General features: G+C 40.7%; 1 long non-coding RNA gene across 1 annotated transcript; it reads right to left on the bottom strand.

Annotated features, from left to right (window-relative positions):
• Positions 1-612: 612 nt before the first annotated feature.
• LOC132889643 (uncharacterized) lies at positions 613-1,945 on the bottom strand. The gene is made up of 2 exons (XR_009655080.1): positions 1,259-1,945; positions 613-1,039 (listed from the first exon to the last, which is right to left on the bottom strand). It is a non-coding gene; the product is annotated as an uncharacterized LOC132889643 (long non-coding RNA).
• Positions 1,946-5,684: the final 3,739 nt, after the last annotated feature.

Genomic DNA, 5,684 nt, shown 5'->3' with positions numbered 1-5,684 from the left:
AGAAGCTGAAAAGCTAAAATAAAAAGAGTTTATGAGAACTCAGTTCTGGCCTGCTGGGTTTCAGCACCACTGTAGAAATCGTTTAAGGTGGGTGGAGCACAGAAGCACGGCAGGCCAGAACTGAGTTCTCGTCAACAATTTTTATTTTAGCTTTTCAGCTTCTACTTTATACTCTCCCAATTACAAGCGCTCTGGTTGGGGAGAGAGCTCCCTTCCTCTTACAGGGCGCGGTCACTGGGGGAGACACACCAACACAGGTTAATTCCCATCAGGTGCAGTGATTCTGCCACTTACCTTCCCTGACTCCGCCCTCCATTCACAGACCGACGCTTGACCACGCCCCGGCTGCCACAGATTGATATACATTTTTTATAGTGATAGTTCAATATGTGTATGTACTGCATGTAAATATGGACAAATTAAACATAATGTGGCAGCTAAACAGGAAGCGATACAGAAGAGAAAATAATGCGGAAGAATTAAAGATACTAATGAGCAAAAAAGATTTTTTTAATTGTCAGAGGTGATCAAAGATGACATGAACAATGAAATGTCTTGGAATGTGACCAACATTGTTTTCTTGAAAATGTAACTGATAAAAAAGCCATAATCTGTGATAGAAAATGCCCTTTAATATGTCTGAAAATAAAATTAATCCCCACTGCCTGTGGTTCAATTCAGATAAACACTGCAAGACAAATTAAAGCAAAAGGGTTTTTTTATTTTTTTCAAATCGGATATACAGTGAAAAACTTCATTCCTTCTGTTTAAATGCATAAACAGTGCATTTTGTTTAATATTAATCAAAATAATTGGTTATAACTGGAGAGAGGATTTAAACATTATAGCTGAGATTAGGACAGGTTTTTAAACTCGCTCGTCAATTTGTTTCTATGACCCTCTTCACCCACTCGTTTTCTGATGAGTGGTCCCGGCGTCAGTGGTTGTAAACTCGCGCTGGTCCATTAGTTCCATGACCCTCTTCACCCACTCGTCTTCAGGATGTGCACACGTCTTTTTGCCGTTCTTTAGAGTAAAGCTGCAGAGGAGAGAGAAGATTTACATCAGTGTTAAACTGCAATAACATCAGAAACTCAAACACTCTCACACGTCCCAAACCTCCAACATCATTTAAAATGATAATCTATTAAAGTTAATATTATATTATACACAACCATAAAGCAATGACTGACACAGAAATAAACTTTTTAATATTAACTGAAATTAATAAAATATAAATGAGCGGCTGAAAGCTTACATGACTCCAGGTTTTTTGCACTGAAGGCTTGTTACTTTATACGCTGTAATGGTATCTGCAGGGATTGGTCTCTTGTAGTAACTGAAACAGCATTGAGTTTGCTCATACGCATCTGTGTGAAAACATTTATACATTTAGTTCTGTGATTAAAGGCTCAAAAAACACCATCAAATGGTTTTACGTATATCGACTAAAAGATTCTGCTTGTAGTGTTTATTAAATTGTCCCACAGCGCTGTGGAGTTCTGGATTGTGATTGGTCAGAAGGTGTTGATTAGTTTTCTATAACAGCAGCTCTGACAGTAGTGCAGCTGCCAATCACAGGTTTATATTAATGCCCTCGTTCTAATACGTTATCGTTTCTATGGTAACAGCTGGTGAGTGAACGACTGTTTATCGCTGCTCTAATGTCAATGAGAACAGTTGCTCAGTGGTTTAAATGTTGGACGACCGATCAGAGGCTCGTGATTTCAGATCTCACCACCACCAAGCTGCTACTGCTGGGCCCCTGAGCAAGGCCCTTAACCCTCTTATGATGTAATGTTGGAACAGTTTGTAAACTGGTTTGGTTTCAGAGGAATGAAACACTTGGGGATGCACTATTACAGGAAAATAATCAACTTCAGGGTGGGAACAGGAGCTCTGCTTCATCACACCACCCTGTCACTCAGTAATTCACTGTAACAGTGTGACAAACACACAGTGGTTTATTAACGCTGGTTATTTTCAGCAGCCTGGTTGTCTTTTCAGGAAATTCAGTATCATTATAAAAGCAGGGGAGTGGTGGCGAGTAACAACACCAGTCTAGTTTATTTTAAAGAAGTCAAAGTACACAAGGAACTCAATTCATGAAAATATATTAAATAAATATTATAAAAATGATTAACTTTATCTTACTCCCGGCCAATGTGAAGGACTGAAGGAAGACAAGAACCAGCAGAAGAGAACGAGAGAACATGACTGCTGATGATGATGATGGCGATGATGAAGATGAAGGTCACAATGCAAACAATGGTATTAATGCAGATATCACCTGAATCTTGAGTTAATATAAGCTGGTAAGAGGGTGAGGGTGTGGTCTGGGTGTTTGATGGTGACAAAAAAAGTTCCACTTTGACGAAGAGAAAAAGAAACGCCCCTCTTCTACAGAACAGCCTGCTGTGGTTTTCAGCTCTGATAAGCATTTAATACTTTAATACAAAATCATCTCACTGCATTAAACTCATCTCATTATCTGTAGCCGCTTTATCCTGTTCTACAGGGTCGCAGGCAAGCTGGAGCCTATCCCAGCTGACTACGGGCGAAAGGCGGGGTACACCCTGGACAAGTCGCCAGGTCATCACAGGGCTGACACATAGACACAGACAACCATTCACACTCACATTCACACCTACGCTCAATTTAGAGTCACCAGTTAACCTAACCTGCATGTCTTTGGACTGTGGGGGAAACCGGAGCACCCGGAGGAAACCCACGCGGACACAGGGAGAACATGCAAACTCCGCACAGAAAGGCCCTCGCCGGCCACGGGGATCGAACCCGGAACCATCTTGCTGTGAGGCGACAGTGCTAACCACTACACCACCATGCCGCCCCACAGTAGAAGCTGAAAAGCTAAAATAAAAAGAGTTTATGAGAACTCAGTTCTGGCCTGCTGGGTTTCAGCACCACTGTAGAAATCGTTTAAGGTGGGTGGAGCACAGAAGCACGGCAGGCCAGAACTGAGTTCTCGTAAACAATTTTTATTTTAGCTTTTCAGCTTCTACTTTATACTCTCCCAATCACAAGCGCTCTGGTTGGGGAGAGAGCTCCCTTCCTCTTAGCAGGGGTGTCAAACCTGATCCATAAAGGGCCTTGTGGCTGCAGGTTTTCATTCCAGCCATGCAGCAGCACACCTGACTTGGCTCATTCAATCAACTGAACTGTCTTCACACAGTCAAATACTTGCAGCCACACCCACCCTTGATTAAAGGGTGGGTGTGTCAGTTGATTGAATAAGCCAAATCAGGGTGCTGCTGCATGGCTGGAATGAAAACCTGCAGCCACACGGCCCTTTATGGATCAGGTTTGACACCCCTGTCTTACAGGGTGCGGTCACTGGGGGAGACACACCAACACAGGTTAATTCCCATCAGGTGCAGTGATTCTGCCAATTACCTTCCCTAACTCCACCCTCCATTCACAGACCGACGCTTGACCACGCCCCGGCTGCCACAGATTGATATCCATTTTTTATAGTGATAGTTCAATGTGTGTATGTACTGCATGTAAATATGGACAAATTAAACATAATGTGGCAGCTAAACAGGAAGCGATACAGAAGAAAAAATAATGTGGAAGAATTAAAGATACTAATGAGCAAAAAACATTTTTTTAAATTGTCAGAGGTGATCAAAGATGACATGAACAATGAAATGTCTTGGAATGTGACCATTGTTTTCTTGAAAATGTAACTGATAAAAAAAAGCCATAATCTGTGATAGAAAATGCCCTTTAATATGTCTGAAAATAAAACTAATCCCCACTGCCTGTGGTTCAATTCAGACACGGGCGCAGATAGAGGGGGGGACGGGGGGGATTCGTCCCACCCAGATTTAAATTCACCTCGTTCGGTCCCCCACACTTATAGGGAGGAAAAACGTCTATGCTGTCTTTCTTTGCATAAGGCAAACCTCACGGAAAAATCAAAAGACTAATTACCATTCGGTTTATTGAGGTGCACAGCAGTACATTTTTTTTATTGATTTATTTCGCAATAGAAACATATACATAACATGTGAACATATAAATATAAATATTGCGGAGGATAACACAAAAAGTAAAAATACTTATTTCCATTGTGGTCCTCGAAATACATACATAGTTGCAACTGCGCAGACTGCACAGGTTGCGAGCTCGAGCTTGGTTGCTATGGTTACCCACAAGTTTGACAGGTATATCAGGGATATTAGCCTCCTAGTTCAGGACCCCAACACGGCATGATGAAGGGTGCCAAAAGGCAGAAAACGATTGCATCGTTTTTTCAAAAAAAAAAAAAACAACGACTGTAAGTAAACTGTGCCTTACTTTATCATATCACCTTGCAATTTTTTGATAGTCTGTTCAAAGTAATGTCGTAGTGAAAGTAAAATCGTACGGAGTAGAGATGCCTTTCTGGTAGCCTCCTTCTTTCGGTGGCAGCCTGTAGATACAGTGCTCAGAAGGCAGTTTTAATGTTTAATCTGGCGTTCCCTGCCATAATTTCAGCGAGCATATTGTTTCATAAGGAAACTTTGCGAAGAGTTGTTGACTGACTGCCGCTCACGCAACACACAGGCATAGTTAGAAAGTCAGGATGCACTGGTTTACACTTTACACACACACGCGTAGCCCAGCCTCTCGCTATGGTTAACAGTTGGAACTTAGTGGTTTTAAAACTAGTTTTGCAGTTTTGCAATTTCTGTGCGTGATGATGTGTAAACTTTGGATTTCCATAGGCTATGTTAAAATGTTATCATTGTCCTGGCCTGCAGGTAGTTCCTGGTGATGGCAGTGAGGGAGGTGAAATAACATGTATACACACTACCGTTCAAAAGTTTGGGGTCACCCAGACAATTTTGTGTTTTCCATGAAAAGTCACACTTTTATTTCCCACCATAAGTTGTAAAATGAATAGAAAATATAGTCAAGACATTTTTCTGGCCATTTTGAGCATTTAATCGACCCCACAAATGTGATGCTCCAGAAACTCAATCTGCTCAAAGGAAGGTCAGTTTTATAGCTTCTCTAAAGAGCTCAACTGTTTTCAGCTGTGCTAACATGATTGTACAAGGGTTTTCTAATCATCCATTAGCCTTCTGAGGCAATGAGCAAACACATTGTACCATTAGAACACTGGAGTGAGAGTTGCTGGAAATGGGCCTCTATACACCTATGGAGATATTGCACCAAAAACCAGACATTTGCAGCTAGAATAGTCATTTACCACATTAGCAATGTATAGAGTGGATTTCTGATTAGTTTAAAGTGATCTTCATTGATAAGAACAGTGCTTTTCTTTCAAAAATAAGGACATTTCAAAGTGCCCCCAAACTTTTGAACGGTAGTATATATATATATATATATACACAAACATATATATTACACACAAAATGGAACCATTTGCTGACAGCTCAGTCCCCCCCAGTTCAAAAATCCTATCTGCGCCCCTGAATTCAGATAAACACTGCGAGACGAATTAAAGCAAAAGTTTTTTTTTAAAAATTTTCAATTCGGATATACAGTGAAAAACTTCATTCCTTCTGTTTAAATGCATAAACAGTGCATTTTGTTTAATATTAATCAAAATAATTGGTTATAACTGGAGAGAGGATTTAAACATTATAGCTGAGATTAGGACAGGTTTTTAAACTCGCTCGTCAATTTGTTTCTATGACCCTCTTCACCCA

Source organism: Neoarius graeffei, chromosome 1 (genome assembly GCF_027579695.1).
Source record: "Neoarius graeffei isolate fNeoGra1 chromosome 1, fNeoGra1.pri, whole genome shotgun sequence".
Lineage (NCBI taxonomy): Eukaryota > Metazoa > Chordata > Actinopteri > Siluriformes > Ariidae > Neoarius > Neoarius graeffei.
This window is presented reverse-complemented; position numbering and strand designations above follow the sequence as displayed.